Here is a 17,981-nt window from a genome sequence, read left to right on the forward strand (position 1 = left end):
CAACGGCACCCCACTCCAGTACTCTTGCCTGGAAAACCCCATGGATGGAGGAGCCTGATAGGCTGCAGTCCATGGGGTCACTAGGAGTTGGACACGACTGAGTGACTTCTCTTTCACTTTCCACTTTCATGCATTGGAGAAGGAAATGGCAACCCACTCCAGTGTTCTTGCCTGGAGAATCCCAGGGACGGAGGAGCCTGGTGGGCTGCCATCTATGGGGTCACACAGAGTCGGACACGACTGACGTGACTTAGCAGTAGCAGTAGCACAGAGAGAGCTCCATGCTGCCAGAAAAGTTACAAGATCAAATCTCAGATCCCAGGCAGGCCATTTTAGCACAACTTCTTGAAAGGTAAAAAGCATGTTAATGATTATCTATTTTGCCTCCCAGCTGTCTAGTAATATTATCTACTGTTTTCTAGATCAGTGCTCTCAAAGTTTAATGTGCACATAAATCACCTGGGAATCTTATAATAATGCAGATTCTGATTCAGTAAATTTCGATAGCGCTGTGATTCTGCATTTCTAACAAGCTCCCAGGTGATGCTGCTGTTGCTGATGTGAAGACTACATTTTGAATAGCATTTTATCAGCCCTCTCCAACCAGGTTGCCCATTGAATGGAGTACACTGAGATGATTCCCTTCAATCCCTGGGGCAGTTAGGTTAGGCTACGTGCAGGCAGAGCCTCCAGGTTAGATGGCTCTACCTTACATCACTGTGCAATACACATATTAATATTTTCTACCTATAATGTTCAAAATTCTCCAAGCCAGGCTTCAGCAGTATGTGAACCGTGAACTTCCAGATGTTCAAGCTGGTTTTAGAAAAGGCAGAGGAACCAGAATTCAAATTGCCAACATCTGCTGGATCATCAAAAAAGCAAGAGAGTTCCAGAAAAACATCTATGTCTGCTTTAGTGACTATGCCAAAGCCTTTGACTGTGTGGATCACAATCAACTGTGGGAAATTCTGAAAGAGATGGGAATACCAGACCACCTGACCTGCCTCTTGAGAAATTTGTATGCAGGTCAGGAAGCAACAGTTAGAACTGGACATGGAACAACAGACTAGTTCCAAATAGGAAAAGGAGTACGTCAAGGCTGTATATTGTCACCCTGCTTATTTAACTTATATGCAGAGTACATCATGAGAAACGATGGGCTGGAAGAAGCACAAGCTGGAATCAAGATTGCTGGGAGAAATATCAATAACCTCAGATATGCAGATGATACCACCCTTATGGCAGAAAGTGAAGAGGAACTAAAAAGCCTCTTGATGAAAGTGAAAGTGAAGAGTGAAAAAGTTGGCTTAAAGCTCAACATTCAGAAAACTAAGATCATGGCATCCTGTCCCATCACTTCATGGGAAATAGATGGGGAAACAGTGGAAACAGTGTCAGACTTTATTTTTTGGGCTCCAAAATCACTGAAGATGGTGACTGCAGCCATGAAATTAAAGATGCTTACTCCTTGGAAGGAAAGTTATGACCAACCTAGATAGCATATTCAAAAGCAGAGACATTAGTATGCCAACAAAGGTCCGTCTAGTCAAGGCTATGGTTTTTCCAGTGGTCATGTATGGATGTGAGAGTTGGACTGGGAAGAAAGCTGAAGGCTGAAGAATTGATGCTTTTGAACTGTGGTGTTGGAGAAGACTCTTGAGAGTCCCTTGGACTGCAAGGAGATCCAACCAGTCCATTCTAAAGGAGATCAGTCCTGGGTGTTCATTGGAAGGACTGATGCTGAAGCTGAAACTCCAATACTTTGGCCACCTCATGCGAAGAGTTGACTCATTTGAAAAGACCCTGATGCTGGGAGGGATTGGGGGCAGGAGGAGAAGGGGACGACAGAGGATGAGATGGCTGGATGGCATCACCGACTCGATGGACATGAGTTTGAGTGAACTCCGGGAGTTGGTGATGGACAGGGAGGCCGGTGTGCTGAGATTCATGGGGTCTCAGAGTCAGACACGACTGAGCAACTGAACTGAACTGATACTGTGATGTGGGAAGCATTTGGATAAATGCTTGAATAAACATTTCCATTATTGAATCTTGGTCAATTATTGACCAATATGTATGCTCATTTTGGAACCTGAGTCACAGGTAATTTTTTAAATATTAAATATTCTTTCAACAAATTAATAAAACTAAAAATAACAATAATCAACTTATATATCACCAGATCAACTCTTATAATAAAGATTTTTCTTTTTTATTGAAGTATAGTTGATTTACATTTTGTAATGTTTACAGTGAGAAAAGAATATATTAATATAGCAAGTTATCTTTGTCCAAAACCAGTTTTAAGATGGTCTCAGCTGTTCTGCCAATGACACCAAAATGACCATAGGAAGGGAGAAGAAAATCAATCTGCTTGACTATTTCCATAGTACAATGCTTTTTGCAGAAAAGAAGTGAAAATTTTCAAAAATGGTTTCTCCACAAATTCCAATGTGTAATCTATAACTAAAACATTTTATATGTTTGGGGATTTTGTCTTTGTGGTTTTGGGGGGAGGTTGTTTGAGGGTTTTTTTTTGGTTTTTTTTTTTTTGGTTTTGTCCTGCAAACAGTAAGACAAACTCTAGTCATTTTAAACTAGGTAAGGCAACCATTCTACCTAATCAGATTGAGTTCTTTTCAAAAGTGGTAACATTTCAACTACTCCTTAAACAACCCTTTTATACCCCATTTCTCAAACCTATCAACCAGCTAGAGATGGAGTAATAAAGGGGTAATTTCTGGGTGAGCAAAGGAGGGAATTTTATAATCATGACCTTACATGGAAAGCTGTCTTGTATGTACCATGGTGTGGGGTTCTAAATGGTCAGGGCACCTTGGGTGTTGTATGCCCAGGGAAGAAGGGCAAAGAAAGCTAAGATTGCCAAAGACAAATTTCCCCTACTTCACAACTTGAAAAGACTAACTCTGCCAGGTGTTGTAGTGGAGAAGGAATGTTGGCTTGCCAGTGACCTCTAGATTATCATGCCCTTGAAGCTCTAATACTTCAGCCACCTTATGTAAAGAGCTGACTCACTGGAAAAGCCCCTGATGCTGGGAAAGACTGAAAGTAGGAGGAGAAGGGACAACAGAGGATGAGATGATTGGATGGCATCACTGACTCAATGGACGTGAGTTTGAGCAAACTCTGGGAAATAGTGAAGGACAGGGAAGCCTGGCGTGCTGCAGTGCATGGGGTTGCAAAGAGTCGGACCTGACTGGGCAACTGAACAACAGTCTTAGAGATTCAAACAAGAAAGAGAAGAATGGGTTAAAGAAAACAATCTACAAATGAAATGGATCGAATCATCAAGTATTTATTGATTGCTGTTTATCTCCTAGTATTTTAGAGGGATCAAGTTCTGACATGCCAGACTTCATAGTTCACTAGTGGGACAGATTCAGTGATTCATAATCCAGTTGATATCATTGCCACATTTGGAAAGAATGCTTATTTATAGACACTCATAACTACAAATTCAGTTCTCTTCTGCATTTTCAGCTAGGCATACAGCCACCCAGCTAAAGACTTCATTTCCCAGCCTCCCTTGTAGCTAAACATGGCCACATGAGAAAATTCTTACCAGTGGAATATAAGTAGAAATGATGGTGCAACTTCTGCACCATTGGTTTAAAAAGAAATTGTTTGACTTTCATGACCTTTCTTTCTTTTTCCTATATGGCTGGAGTACAGATGTGCTGCCAAGTTAGCTTTAGCCATGCACAACACTAAAAGAGCAGAATAGCAAATTAAAGGCACCTTGTCCTGGAATGGTTTTTGTAGAGCAGCGCCACCCCCGTGTACTTACAGACTGTTACATTACAGAGGCAAACTCCTATTTTGCTTGTGTGCTTTATTTGGTGACCTGTTGTTTATGGCAGTTTCTAGACTAAACCTAGCATATCCATGTTAAACCCTCCAGGGAGGGAAACTGGATTGCTGGAAATCCCAGTTTGAAAAAATATTTTATACATTCTTTTATACTTTTCAGCTTCTGTGCTGTGTATATGTATTCCCTAGTTATTAAAAATTCATCAATCAGTTAATTAATTTTTAATGGCTTTGTGTCCCTGCTAAACAAAAACCAATGTTATCTTGCTAGAGAGTGCTTTTTCATCCTGGCCAAGAGGAGGAGGAATGTATTTGTTCCCAGATCTTTAATATGTTGGCTTCTACCACCAACCTTAGCAGATATTTCTAGCAGAGTCTGATAGCAAGGGCAACAATTCTTAAATCATTAAGTATAATGATAACTATAAGAACTAATCATAACACGAATGCTAATGGTTTTATGGGAACACCAACCTTTCTATGCTATCATCAGCCCCAATAAAGTCAGACATATTCAGTTAATCACTTCGTGTGTTACTACTCTTACCCCTCTCTGTCCATTCAACAAATGTTTATAATAATGTACATTTTCAACCTGATGTTGTGGTGGGCACTAAAGATACGAAGATGAATAAGACCCCATCACAGCTCTCTCTGGATCCATGTATATATATAGGTGTGTGTTTCTTTTTTTTTTGACCAACATGTGGCATGTGGGATCTTAGTTCCCTGACCAAGGATTGAAACCCTGCATTGGAAGCGTGGAGTATTAACCACTGAACCATGAGAGAAGTCCCAGTACTTATATTTTAGAGAAGGCTAAGGCACATGGTTATCTTTTACTCCCATGGACTTAAGTGATATTTCATAAAACAGTGAGGAAGATAATATAGGGAAAGAGAAATCCTCTGCTTCTGAAATCACATTGCCTATTCAAAAGCTAAAACTGTCAGATAAAATCCTCACCCAGCACCATTACATCCCACTTACAAAATCAGAGCATTAGAAATTGTAATTAAAGGCAAACTTTAATTCTCTTTAATAAGCTATTAATAATGAATGTGTTTTGCTAAGTTAATGTTTATAAGGTCCCTATACCAAGTTTGAGCCATAAAATAATACCATTTATCAAAGTAATTTTACTCATAATAATTTAAGTTTAATCCAAACAAATTTAAAAGCTATGTACATGAAGGTGCTCACATTATCTATATCTGAGAGTGGGGAATCATTTACATAAATTATGATTGTCAAATAGATAAAATGAGGAATAACTCATTTGTAATCTTGTTACAAAAAAGGGTGTATTATTTAACAGTTTTGAAATGCATAATACAAATGTGCATGTATGTACAAGGGTTTCTTAATCTTGGGACTATTGACATTTTGGCCTGGCTTGTTCATTCTTTTGAGAGGGGCCTATACTTTGTAGTATGTTTAGCAGCATCCCTGGCTTCTACCCATGAGATGCCAGTAGTGCACTCCTGCCCCTAGTAAAGACAGTCAAAACTGTCTCCAGACATTTCCAGCTGTCTCCCAGGGGGAGTGGGAATCACCTCTTGTTGAGAATCCTTATTAGATGAACAACATATATAGTACATATTTCTGTGATCACAGTTATGTAAAATATATGCACATAGAGACAAAGCTGGAAGGAAATTTGGAAGATTTTTAAAGACATTTTTAATAGGATGATGAAGTTTTTGAAGCTTTTAAACATTCTCTTTAATATTTTTGAAATGAAAATATTAAGTGTTAAAATTAAGGACTGTTATGATTTATAAAATCTTCTAAGGAATTTAAATCTTTAAAGATTATTATATTGATACATTTCACTATTAGAAATAATGTTTATCTCCCCACTATAAGCATATCATCAAAAGAAACTTTATTTAGATGGTTACAAAATCATTTTTTAAAAACTCATAAAGCCAAATTGATATGTGATTCAGATGAGGAAGAAGGACAGAATGACTCATTAATACTGGATGTGATTCTTACTCTGCAGAATGCTTCTTGACTTAGTCGGCATTCAGAGTTGCCACAATTTCAAAGGAAAGGAACTTCATACAAGAAAAAAGTGAATTCAGAATTATTCCATCACCAATCTCCATCACTGGATTTGAGTAAGAACTTAATGTATGTTTGACTTCAATGAGAAAGTTACTGAAAACATTTGACAATGCCCAATTTTGTTAAAAAAAAAAAGTATTAGGAGTTATAGCATTTAACAGTTGCAGAATAAATGGGGAAACAATGGAAACAATAACAGACTTTATTTTCTTGGGCTCTGAAATTATTGCAGATGGTGACTGCAGTCATGAAAATAAAAGATGCTTGCTCCTTGGAAGAAAAGCTATGACAAACATAGACAACATATTAAAAAGCAGAGACGTCACCCTGCTGCCAAAGATCTATATAGTCAAAGCTATGGTTTTTCAAGTAGTCACATATGGATGTGAGAGTTGGACCATAAAGAAGGCTGAGTGCCCAAGAATTGATGCTTTTGAACTGTGGTGTTGGAGAAGACTCTTGAGAGTCCCTTGGACTGCAAGGAGATGCAACCATTCAATCCTAAAGGAAATCAGTCCTGAATATTCATTGGAAGGACTGATGCTAAAGCTGAAACTCCAATACTTTGGCCACCTGATGTGAAGAGCTGACTCATTTGAAAAAACCCTGATGCTGGGAAAGATTGAAGGCAGGAGGAGAAGAGGATGAGATGGGTGGCATCACCGACTCACCATCAATGATAGATGGCATCACCGACTTGATGGTCATGAGTTTGATGGACATGAGTTTGAGCAAGCTCCGGTAGTTGGTGATGGACAGAGAAGCCTGGCATGATGCAGTCCATGAGATTGCAAAGAGTTGGATGCCGAGGACCAGCCCCGGCTGATCCAGGGTATTCGAAGGGGAGACGGCGTCGGCGACTATTTATATGCTAATTAGAGATATAGAGAACAATAGAATGAGGATAGCTCAGTAGGAAATTTCAGTGGAGAAAAGAAGCTGAGTAGCTTGGTTTACGCGGGAGACCAATAAAACTTCAAGACAAGAAGTTTGCACCACTTACGTAGGCCGCAGGCGCCCTCTCGAATAGCGGAAGGTGTCTCACCCTAGACACCTTCTCGAGTGGGTCTTAGAAGCCCAGGCATGATTAGTAAGCGTGGTGGGTTCCGCGCTCCAGATGGAGACTCAGCTGGAAGTTAAAAGAATGACATGGGGAGACCAAGCGTTGGTGAGCAAGGCCCGTAGCTTTATTTTTAACAGGGGCTTTTATACCCTAAGTTACACATAGAGGATAATAGGGGATGCAAAGTCAGCAGTCTTTGATTCTTATCAAAAACCAAGGTTTCTTTCCTGCAAATGTATCGTATACAAATGGTTTAGGTGATTTACATCATCTTCTGGCCAGAAGGCCTACTAACATTTTATGACTCTTGACAAGGACTTATCAACAAAGACTTACTTTCTCTAAGAGTAATTATTTCAAGGTTTGGCACCATCTTCCAAAGATAAAATTGCATTCCTATAGGGCGGATGTGTAATGGGTTTACAACAAAGAAAGAATTTATTACCTTAAGGGTCTAAAGTTACTAACACCAAGGCCACTACTTATTTTTTCTACATACCCACTATTAATTGATACATATTCAAGGATACAATTCAGGGGATGTGAAAACTTGGCAACAAGCATTGACTCATCAATGAAATCCTTTACTAGTTTATTCTGACAGTTTTTAACTCTCTGAGAGGCTCTAAGCTATTTGAATATCTTAAGCTTCCCATGCCTCTCGAGGCTGGGAGACTGTAAACAATCGTATGCATAGCTGCAGGAGTCCGGGTAAACTTGTCAGGCGAGTTAGAGAGCCATCAGAGGGGTTTGGATTTAAACACTCCTAATTGCCCAGGAACTTTATTAATTGGAGCTGTAAGTTAACTCTTTGACACAGAGAGAGAGAGACGGTGGTAGGGGACAGCCCCCAGTAAAGTCAGAGGTGAGAGCACAAAGCAATAAAGTAGGCAGACTCTGGTTTTTTTGGGGGAAAATGCTCGAGAATATCCGGGGGGACTCCTGAGGCTCGATCCCGCCTTTGCGTATGCCGAGCCTCCTTCCTCATGACCTTTGTCACGAGTGGAATGCCTCACCGGCTCCCCGCAGTTGGACACGACTGAGCACCTGAAATGAACCAAACTTACAGCGTTCATTCTGTCATTTAATGGAAATGAGCATAAGAAATAGAACTTCTGTTTATGAATATGTGCTGAGCAGCACGGCCAGTATAGAACACAGAACAAAGAGTGTAGGCTATTCAGCCACTGTAGGATTAGGGAAGAATAAAACCATTGTCATCATGTACATAGCCATTCTGTTCCCTGCTCCATTAGTACGGGATGATTAAAAGCTAATTTTGGAAGTCTCAATGACATTATTCTGAAAATCACTCTATCTGAAAAGCAGGTGATCCAGTGGACCTCCGCTTTGGCAAAGAGAATGATGGTTCTGGGGCATATATTTGAATCTGTAAACAAACATAGGTGTTGACTGGCGGTTTGAGTGATTTGAAAACTGAGGAAGAAAGGAAAAGAGAGCAGATTGTGAACAAGAATCTGTCAGACCCAAGTAACAAAGAACAGAGTGGGCTGGGGATATCGTCTTCATTTCTGAATGAGTGGAGCAAAGCAAGTACAGTAAGTGCTGTGTGGAATTCAGCAGACAAAAAGCAGAATTTATCTGGTGAGTTCCAGTAACAGGGTTGGTGACTCCTTCAAACAGATTTTGAACAAGGGACTTCCACCAGGAGATTAGACCAAGACAGGAACATGAGCAGGTTTGTTCCTAAGTGCGTGCAAAATACCCAGTCAAAACTCCCAGATTAACTGGTGAAGATTTTGAGAGAGGAAGTTATTGAAGTCTTTTGGGTATGTGTTTATTATTGATGTGACTCTTTTGGTTCCCATAGGCTAATAGGTGTGAGAACATTCAGACTATATCTGATTAACAAAAAATATCTTGCAGTTCCAGTTTTATATTTGTTAGGTATTCCTCACTTTATAAAATAGATATTTCAGAAAAGTTGACTATTTTCTCATAGGTAAAATTCTTTTTTTCTTGTAAGTAAGCATTTTTAGGTATAATTTACATACATGGAACCATTATATTCTTTTTCAGGCAGGAAAAAATTGGATTAAAAACTTGATAAGAAGAGCATTGAGATGAAGACTAGGTTGGAGAAGGCTGGGTGTTAAGAAGTCAATAGGGGCATATCATCTACTCTAAAATTATTCCTCCTCTGTTAACCACTGCCATGGCTCCATGTTCACAGCTACCAATTTTTTAAGCTCATATTTATGAAGCCTAATAAATGAGGCTGTAATAGCAACCTTTCTACAGGTACTATGTACACTATGTACACTAAATTAAATTTTACTTAATTATTTCTTCAGTTCAGTTGCTCAGTCATGTCCAACTCTTTGCAACGCCATGAACCACAGCACGCCAGGCCTCCCTGTCCATCACCAACTTCCAGAGTCCACCCAAATCCATGTCCATCGAGTTGATGATGCCATCCAACATCTCATCCTCTGTCGTCCCCTTCCTCTCCTGTCCTCAGTCTTTCCCAGCATCAGGGTCTTTTCAAATGAGTCAGCTCTTCACATCAGGTGGCCAAAGTACTGGAGTTTCAGCTTCAACATCAGTCCTTCCAATGAACACCCAGGACTGATCTTTAAGATGGAGTGGTTGGATGTCCTTGCAGTCCAAGGGACTCTCAAGAGTCTTCTCCAACACCACAGTTCAAAACATCAATTCTTCGGTGCTCAGCTTTCTTTATAATCCAACTCTCACATCCATACATGACCACTGGAAAAACCATAGCCTTGACTAGATGGACCTTTGTTGGCAAAGTAATGTCTCTGCTTTTGAATATGCTATGTAGGTTGGTCATAACTTTCCTTCCAAGGAGTAAGCGTCTTTTAATTTCATGGCTGCAATCACCATCTGCAGTGATTTTGGAGCCCAAAAAAATAAATTCAGCCACTGTTTCCACTGTTTCCCCATCTATTTCCCATGAAGTGATGGGACAGGATGCCATGATCTTCATTTTCTGAATGTTGAGCTTTAAGCCAACTTTTTCACTCTCCACTTTCACTTTCATCAAGAGGCTTTTAAGTTCCTCTTCACTTTCTGCCATAAGGGTGGTGTCATCTGCATATCTGAGGTTATTGATATTTCTCCCAGCAATCTTGATTCCAGCTTGTGCTTCTTCCAGCCCATCGTTTCTCATGATGTACTCTGCATATAAGTTAAATAAGCAGGGTGACAATATACAGCCTTAATGTACTCCTTTCCCGATTTGGAACCAGTCTGTTGTTCCATGTCCAGTTCTAACTGTTGCTTCCTGACCTGCATACACGTTTCTCAAGAGGCAGGTCAGGTGGTCTGGTATTCCCATCTCTTTCAGAATTTTCCACAGTTGATTGTGATCCACACAGTCAGAGGCTTTGGCATAGTCACTAAAGCAGAAAGAGATGTTTTTCTGAAACTCTCTTGCTTTTTCCATGATCCAGCAGTTGTTGGCAATTTGATCTCTGGTTCCTCTGCCTTTTCTAAAACCAGCTTGAACATCTGGAAGTTCACAGTTCACATACTGCTGAAGCCTGGCTTGGAGAATTTTAAGCATTGCTTTACAAGTCAATTCCATGTTTATTCTAAAAGCTTGGAATGTTTTATATCAAATGATATAATCTCTGTTGGGGACCATGCTTGCTAGCACACAGGATAAGATTCTACTCCATAAATACTGAATGAATCTGTAATGGACGTCATTTATTTTAATAGTCTGATTCCTTCCCTTTAGACTAGAGCTCTTCTTTCCTGTTAGGAACTCAATCCAGGTATCTTAGTTGGGGCTGAACTTTCAGGGCCACATGATCATCATCACAAGAGAGCACAAGTGGCCAGATGAGGCCAACCAGAGTTCCCCATTTCCTGAGTGTCATTTCTTGTTTCAGAGATGTACAGGTAACCCAGCAGAACATCAGAATCACCTTCAGGAATTTTTCATCAGAGCTATTGGGAAAGGCTTCTCTCTTTTCTGGATTTGCTAAGCTGGAAGCATAAACATCTGGAACTTGAGAAACCCAGAATGAAACTGCAAGAGATAAGCAGAACTAGGAGGTAGGGAAACAGCCCTGATGACATCATTTGAGCCCCTGGATCCAGTAATATCTAAAGCCCACTCCATGTTAACTCCTTTTTTGTCCTACCATCTGCTCTGAAGCAGTAGGCTCAATTGCTCCAGTCCCAGACTTATTTACCTGGGTCACCTGCATTGCAGGCAGATTCTTTACTGTCGGAGCCACCAGGGACGCCCTTGCCCAGCTCACCAGGAGTAAAAAGTCTCACTATTTCCCAATCCTGGATTCCTTGAATTTCCTTCAAGCTCATTTGTGTGAATGAAACAACTGTTGAGACAATTAGAACATGCAAGCACATGATGTATTGTCTTCATTAACTTTGACCAAAGTCAGGGAGAAAGATAACAGGTTGGAAGTACCAAAAGCTCTCTCACGTCTAGATAATCCTTTTCACAAGCAAATTATTTTCTTCATGATACTACTCTTGTATCTGTGGTCAAACACTTCTGAAACTTCTCTCCAAATCATTCCCCAAACTCCTCTCTAGATAGTTGCCCAAGGTTCAGCTAGCAAGACTGCCTATGACTTTGCCCTACAGTTAGTTATTTAATGTGCAAGTGGTCTTTGTCATTATGATAAAGAGGACGTTCTATTGCTAGAACTACTGTGGGGAAAGAGCGTACATATCACAATTTGAGTGAAGCTTGAAATACACCAGACATTTCCACTGTGTTCTTCACTGCCCTTGCTTTGTGTTCACAAAAATATAGACATTCTGCAGTTCCTACTTGTTTCTCTTCTTGTTTGTCTCCTTCCAAAACTTCTAGCTGACATGTTTGCTTTTCTTGAATTTATTAACTTATTTTATTTATACTAATTGATATAGAGAGCTTACGTTCCTTCTATATAATACATTATTTCTCTGAATTTCTCTTTTAGACCAAAATTGTTCTTTCAGCCCCCTGAATCTCCCAACTGGCATGAGCCAATCAGTTCTTCTTTTGCTTGAACCTGTGTGCACAGGGTTTCTTTCACTAAAAAGTGACTGAAGAAAAAAGTGACTCAAGGACTTCCCTGGTGGTCAGGGTCTATACTCCGTGCTCCCGGTGCAGGAGTTCTGGGTTCAATCCCTGGTCAGGGAAATAGATCCCACATCCTTCAACTAAGAGTTCACATGCCGCAACTAAGGATCTCACAAGCAGCAGTGAAGGTCAGAGATCCTACGTGCCACAACTAAGACTTGGCACAGCCAAATAAATGAATATTTAAAACAGTTGAAAAATGACTCAAGCTCCTTCAACAACCTGCTCAACTGTTAAACCTTTCTTGGGAGTTTTTATTCCTACATCCAATTATTGGGATGCTAACTGTCATAAAGCCTGGGATTAAAGATCAAGTTAACTAGATAAAGGAAGAAAGACATGGCAGAGTGACCACACGTCTATTCCTCCTCTCAAGCACCAATAATATAACAGTAAAGAAATACAACAAGTTGGAGGGGAAACAGAAACCAGAAATATTCAACAAACTTACAGAAGATGGAAAGTGAATGTAGTAATAACTAACTTAATAGAGCAGAGGGAGTTGAAATCTAAGCATTTCAGAGGGGAATTCCGATGAATGAGCTAAAAATTGAAAGTCTCAGTGTTTGGAGGTAGCAAGTACCACAAAAGGAGAAGTGAAGATGTGACTTTAAAATTAGTGGGATTGGTGGACAAGTGTGGGAAATGGTTGGATCCCTAGTCCCAGGTCCCCTTCCAACTCTAAACAGCCAGATAGATATTCCCCTCTCTACTCACTACTGCACAGGAGAATGGAAGTTCGTACTCTGGAGAAATTAACCCAAAAGGCTCTGAACTTGGAGACCAAGCCACACACAGGGCAAGGACAAGTCATTGAGTTGAAAACTGGTATATTGTATAAGAAGCTATATGCTGAACTACAGAAGCCCTAGCCATGTCCCTTTCCTGCTCCCAGAATGCCAGCAACCAAACATATACCTAAAGAATCTGCCTACCAATGCAGGAGACATGGGTTCCATCCCTGGTCCAGAAAGATCCCACATGCGGCAGAGCAACTAAGCCCATGCACTACAACTACTGAGCCTGTTTCCTGGGAGCCACAAGTACGTAGCTGGTACTCTGCAACAAGACAAGCCACCACAACGAGAAGCCCGCACACCTCGACTAGAGAGTGCACACCTCAATTCACCACAGCTAGAGAAAAGCCTGAACAGAAACAAAGACCCAGCACACCCAAAAATAAATAAATAATTTTAACATAACATCATAATTGCTATTAGAATTCTCATTGGTGGGTACATGTAATTAATATCTACAATAAGTTCCAAACATGCCTATAAAATGCATACAGTAGGCTTCAATGTGAGCCTGTCATCGTGCATCAATAGCTCCCATACTCATGTGCAACATACTCTGTGATAAAACTTAATTCATTTCTATCTCATTAGAACTCAAGCTCAAAGCAGGATCTTTGCAAGGATCCTGGCTTTGTTTCTATCAACAGCGCCTAGAACAACAGTTGGAATATAGTACGGCTCAATAAATATTAACTGAATGAATGACTCTCTTGACTTCCCTCTTTTCTTCTTGTTTTTCTACTCTACCACCTACTACTTTTGCAGAAGAAAACCACCACATGTCAGGCATATGAGGAACTTGACTGCAAAAGGTAGAACTGCTGCCTGGTTCCTATTCTATGCTATAGTATTTTCACATTGTGCAGCCAGCAAAAGGGTATTTTCAACCATAAAGAGGTAGAATTTTTTTTACCATACCCCCAAAAATATGATGAAAAAAAAGAATTTGCATAGACTTTATTTACCTCCTACTACCTGTATAAAGCATGTGGTCATGGTTGTTTATGAATGACATTAGTGACCACTGTCATTGGCAAAGCTCCTGTCTTCTTTATGCTGAAGTTTTAAGGAGGAGGGAGTAGAATGGTGAAGATAGAAGATCATTTAGGACACAGGTCTGAAGCGCTACATTTTAAAGTCACTTTGATGTAACCAGGTCAGAATTGCCCTATATAAATGTGAAATCACTATTTTAAAAAACTCCAAGTATGGATACAATAGACACACTTAACTTTGGCCCACCCCTATCAGAACTATTACTAAGATACCATTTCCAAATTTAATGATGACTTTTTTGGAACTGAGAATAACATCCTGCTTATTTATTTTTTGTTAATTTGTTTATTTATATAATCCCACCTCAATCAGAGTCTAATATATACCAGATCAAGATCAAGAATAGCATAATTATGAGGTGTACAGAAAATAGAAGTATCTATACTCTAGTGTAAAACAGTGTTTCTCACCATTTTTAAAAAACGTTTCTCCTTTTTTGGTAAATATTGATACAAAAATGCCAGCTCTAACAAACTTATTTTCCTGGAATTTCTCTAGCCATCTGATGGTTGAGACTCAGCGCTTTCGCTACAGGGGGACATGGGTTCAGTCCCTGGTAGAGGAATTAAGATACCCCTCCCCTTTCTTCCCCACATGCCCTGCAGCTAAGCCTAAATAAGTAAATTCATTTTCCTACTTTCCAAGGAGATTTTGTCAAGCTCTATGTTCTTTGATTATAGTATGAAAAATGAATTAAATGAGCAAAAGTCTCTCAGTCCTGGCTTTTAAAGTCTCTTGAATGACTCAGTAATGAGGGTAGGTAGATGCTCAGTGACTTCGGGAGGATAGTGGCTCAGTGATAGGAACTGTAGAATGCTGGGGCAGTAAGGGGAAGAGCCTGAAGTCTAGGGGGTGTCCAGGATCCTTCTTAGTCACTGTTCTGGAAGGACTAGTTTGGTCTTATTGCTTGATGATGAACTTCAGCTCATGTTTCCTTCCTCTCTGGCCATTTAAGGTATTGCGCTGTCACCACTGGTGGAGTTGATGGTTTTGTCCGTTTGCTTTCAGTCATGATGTCTCCACAGGGCTCTTTGTCCCAGCACAGGCCTCTATTCAGTGGTGTGCTGCTAATATTTAACAGCTGGCTGTCTCCAAATTACCTCATGTCCTCAGACCCCTAACTGCACGGGGTGCTCCGTAGGGCACCTCTTGTGGACCTGCCTGTTACTGTGGTCTGCTATAGACCTTCTTGAATCTCTGGCTACTGTGAAAGAATAGGGCTTCTCAAAACTCTTACAGTGCTTTTCCCCTCTGGTCTCTAGATAAGTGGAGATGAGAGCCTTAGGTGGCCAGAAGTGGACAAGGACTCCAGAGAGTTACACTGAGTAAATTCCTGGTGGTGTCCTCTATCTACCCCTCTATACCCCTTCTCATGCAAGACTGTCACTAGTCAAGTCAGAGAGAAGCTTGGAGAATAGTTTACTTTCCTTTCCCTCTTGGTCTCAGTCTCCAGTAGTCAGACGCCCATCTTTATCAATCTCATTCACTTTTCCAACAGAGATTGTCCTTTATGTACAAGGTATACAGTAGTGAACAAACCATGATCTTCATTTGTTCTCTGAGACTGTAATCTCCAACAGGAGATGTGTATACAGATTATGTTTCTTTTAATAAGCACATTTTAAAAACTATTTATTCATTTTAGCTGTGGTGGGTCTTCATTGCTGTTCAGGCTTTTCTCTAGTTGCGGGCAACAGGACCTATACTCTAGTTGAAGTGCAATGAGTGCACGGACTTCTCATTGGCGTGGCTTTTCATGTTGCAGAGAATGACGCTAGGGTGTGTGGCCTCAGGAGTTGAGGCATATAGGCTCAGTAGCTGCAGCTCTCAGGCTCTAGAGCACAGGCTCAATAATTGTGGCACATGGGGTTATTTGCCCCACAGCATGTGGAATCTTCCTGGACCAGAGATGGAACCTGCATTTTCTGCATTGGCAGGTGGAGTCTTTACTACTGAGCCACCAGGGAAGCTCCAGATTATGGTCTTTTTTAATGTTTTTATAAGTGTCAGAAGAGTTTTTAAAGACAATGAAGCCGCTTGTGTGGTGTTACTCCTCAAATGCTATGCAAGCATCTCTCACAGCTCAAAAGCAATCTATATTTGTGTTGCCAATTTGTAATCTCAAGGGTATGTGTCAAACCATTAAAAGACATATGGACTAAACATGTAAAAATGAATATGGTTCATTTGTTGAGTGAGTGAGTGAGTGAAGTCGCTCCGTCGTGTCTGACTCTTTGTGACCCCATGGACTGTAACCTATCATGCTCCTACATCCATAGGGTTGTCCAGGCAAGAGTACTGGAGTGGGTTGCCAGTTCATTTGTTAGGGTGATGAAATTATGAGTGACTTTTCCCCAACCGTTTTGACTTGCATTACCATGAGGTTTATGAATTTTTTTATGTTTAAAGCAGTGGTCCCCAACCTTTTTGGCACCAGGGACTGGTTTAATAGAAGAAAATTTTTCCACAGAAGGAGGGTGGAAGAGATGGTTTGGGGATGATTCAAGTGCATTATATCTATTGCATATTTATTTCTAATCTAATGCCACTGCTTATCTGACAGGAGGTATCAGTCCATGGCCTGGAGGTTGAGAACCCCAGGTTTAAAGGAAAAAGGCTAAAAATTGTTGTCAACAACCTAACTCCAGAGACTGATTCCCAAGTAGCCCAGTTCATCTCTGAATTCAGTTCAGTTCAGTTCAGTCGCTCAGTCATGTCTGACCCTTTTCGAACCCATGAATTGCAGCACGCCAGGCCTCCCTGTCCATCACCAACTCCTGGAGTTCACTCAGACTCACATCCATCGAGTCAGTGATGCCATCCAGCCATCTCATCCTCTGTCGTCCCCTTCTCCTCCTGCCCCCAATCCCTCCCAGCATCAGGGTCTTTTCCAATGAGTCAACTCTTCGCATGAGGTGGCCAAAGTACTGGAGTTTCAGCTTCAGCATCATTCCTTCCAAAGAAATCCCAGGGCTGATCTCCTTTAGAATGGACTGGTTGGATCTCCTTGCAGTCCAAGGGACTCTCAAGAGTCTTCTCCAACACCACAGTTCAAAAGCATCAATTCTTCAGCGCTCAGCCTTCTTCACAGTCCAAATCTCACATCCATACATGACCACTGGAAAAACCACAGCCTTGACTAGACGAACATTTGTTGGCATACTAATGTCTCTGCTTTTCAATATGGTCTCTAGGTTGGTCATAACTTTCCTTCCAAGGAGTAAGCGTCTTTTAATTTCATGGCTGCAGTCACCATCTGTAGTGATTTTGGAGCCCAGAAAAATAAAGTCTGACACTGTTTCCACTGTTTCCCCATCTATTTCCCATGAAGTGGTGGGACCAGATGCCATGATCTTCATTTTCTGAATGTTGAGCTTTAAGCCAACTTTTTCACTCTCCACTTTCACTTTCATCAAGAGGCTTTTGAGTTCCTCTTCACTTTCTGCCATAACTGCATATCTGAGGTTATTGATATTTCTCCCAGAAATCTTGATTCCAGCTTGTGATTCTCCCAGTCCAGCATTTCTCATGATGTACTCTGCATATAAGTTAAATAAGCAGGGTGACAATATACAGCCTTGACAAACTCCTTTTCCTATTTGGAACCAGTCTGTTGTTCCATGTCCAGTTCTAACTGTTGCTTCCTGACCTGCATGCAAATTTCTCAAGAGGCAGATCAGGTGGTCTAGTATTCCCATCTCTTTCAGAATTTCCACAGTTGATTGTGATCCACACAGTCAAAGGCTTTGGCATAGTCACTAAAGCAGAAATAGATGTTTTTCTGGAACTCTCTTGCTTTTTTCATGATCCAGCGGATGTTGGCAATTTGATCTCTGGTTCCTCTGCCTTTTCTAAAACCAGCTTGAACATCAGGAAGTTCACGGTTCACATATTGCTGAAGCCTGGCTTGGAGAATTTTGAGTGTTACTTTACTTGCATGTGAGATGAGTGCAATTGTGTGGTAGTTTAAGCATTCTTTGGCATTGCCTTTCTTTGGGATTGGAATGAAAACTGACCTTTTCCAGTCCTGTGGCCACTGCTGAGTTTTCCAAATTTGCTGGCATATTGA

General features: G+C 40.7%; 1 long non-coding RNA gene across 1 annotated transcript in view; it reads left to right on the forward strand.

Annotated features, from left to right (window-relative positions):
* Positions 1 to 16,790, forward strand: part of LOC132346554 (uncharacterized) — a 30,770-nt gene extending 13,980 nt beyond the window's left edge. The window contains exons 2-3 of the long non-coding RNA XR_009496389.1: positions 5,843 to 11,017; positions 11,917 to 16,790. This is a non-coding gene — a long non-coding RNA (uncharacterized lncRNA). The remainder of the gene's footprint in view (positions 1 to 5,842; positions 11,018 to 11,916) is intronic.
* The last annotated feature ends 1,191 nt before the right edge of the window (positions 16,791 to 17,981 follow it).

The sequence above is a fragment of the Bos taurus genome, chromosome 11, assembly GCF_002263795.3.
Source record: "Bos taurus isolate L1 Dominette 01449 registration number 42190680 breed Hereford chromosome 11, ARS-UCD2.0, whole genome shotgun sequence".
Lineage (NCBI taxonomy): Eukaryota > Metazoa > Chordata > Mammalia > Artiodactyla > Bovidae > Bos > Bos taurus.